The following is a 901-nucleotide window of genomic DNA, read 5'->3' as shown; positions in this document are numbered from 1 at the left end:
CCAATATATAGGGTAAAATTGCTAAATGAGATGCATTTTTGGGGGTTCTTTTTATTTGTTAAAAAATTAAACCATGTTGAATGCCCTCAAAGTTAAAAGTCTTAATATGGCATAAATGGGGAAGGGTTTATCTATTATGTGTATGAAACATATTAGGTATTATTAAATAACTACTCAAAGTCATTGTGTCCTAATTTGGCCAAAATTCCTATTTATTGTGCACCTTCTCAAAATGACTCACTTTTTTTCTTTATTTTCTTAGGTTTTTGAATAATAATCACAGAGAACATGTTTCTTATCATATTGCATATATATTAACAAAATGTAACTGAAAATTAACAAAGTTTACTACATTTATTTCTTGTTTAAATGAAAGAAAAAGGATTGTCATTCTGCTTTTCTAAGCAAGTATGAGCTAAACCCATGCACTTTCTGGATGCACGTCAAAGCCAATTTGGATGCACATTCATTCTGGTTTTGTGCACTGCCTTCCAAATGGGTATGTTATGGCCCTATTTCAAATGGGTATCGCATTATTACAGAAGGTATTTTGATCCTTTTGCTATTTATTGATAGAGTGAGGGCCATGTTTATCATATGCTTGCATAAGCCTTAGTAAGAACACCTTGAAAAAATTGCATATTAATTGGTCAGAGTTGGCATTTTCAATCCATTTTGAAGGTACCTCCCCTCCTGTGTCCCCTCTTTGATGCAAACCCCTAATGTAGAGCCTCAATGTATTTTCAGGGCCTTAGCGATTCATCTGAGACAAAGTGAGAATTTCAGTTTTGCAAAGCTTTTTGCTGAAGGATGTATGAAAATGTTCTCCTATTCTTACAGGGAACATTAATAGATTATTTTAGTCTATATTGATTTTTATGTTAATTTTGCTTTTGTGTAG

The 901-nt window shown here is 32.5% G+C and overlaps 1 protein-coding gene across 1 annotated transcript in view; it reads left to right on the top strand.

Annotated features, from left to right (window-relative positions):
• The window catches only part of LOC119591923 (protein wings apart-like), a gene marked incomplete in the record, with an annotated part of 5,679 nt that overhangs the window by 2,928 nt on the left and 1,850 nt on the right, over nt 1-901 (top strand).

This window comes from Penaeus monodon, chromosome 29, assembly GCF_015228065.2.
Source record: "Penaeus monodon isolate SGIC_2016 chromosome 29, NSTDA_Pmon_1, whole genome shotgun sequence".
NCBI classification, from domain to species: domain Eukaryota; kingdom Metazoa; phylum Arthropoda; class Malacostraca; order Decapoda; family Penaeidae; genus Penaeus; species Penaeus monodon.
Note: the sequence above shows the minus strand (reverse complement) of the source record. Positions and strands in the feature narration are given on the sequence as shown.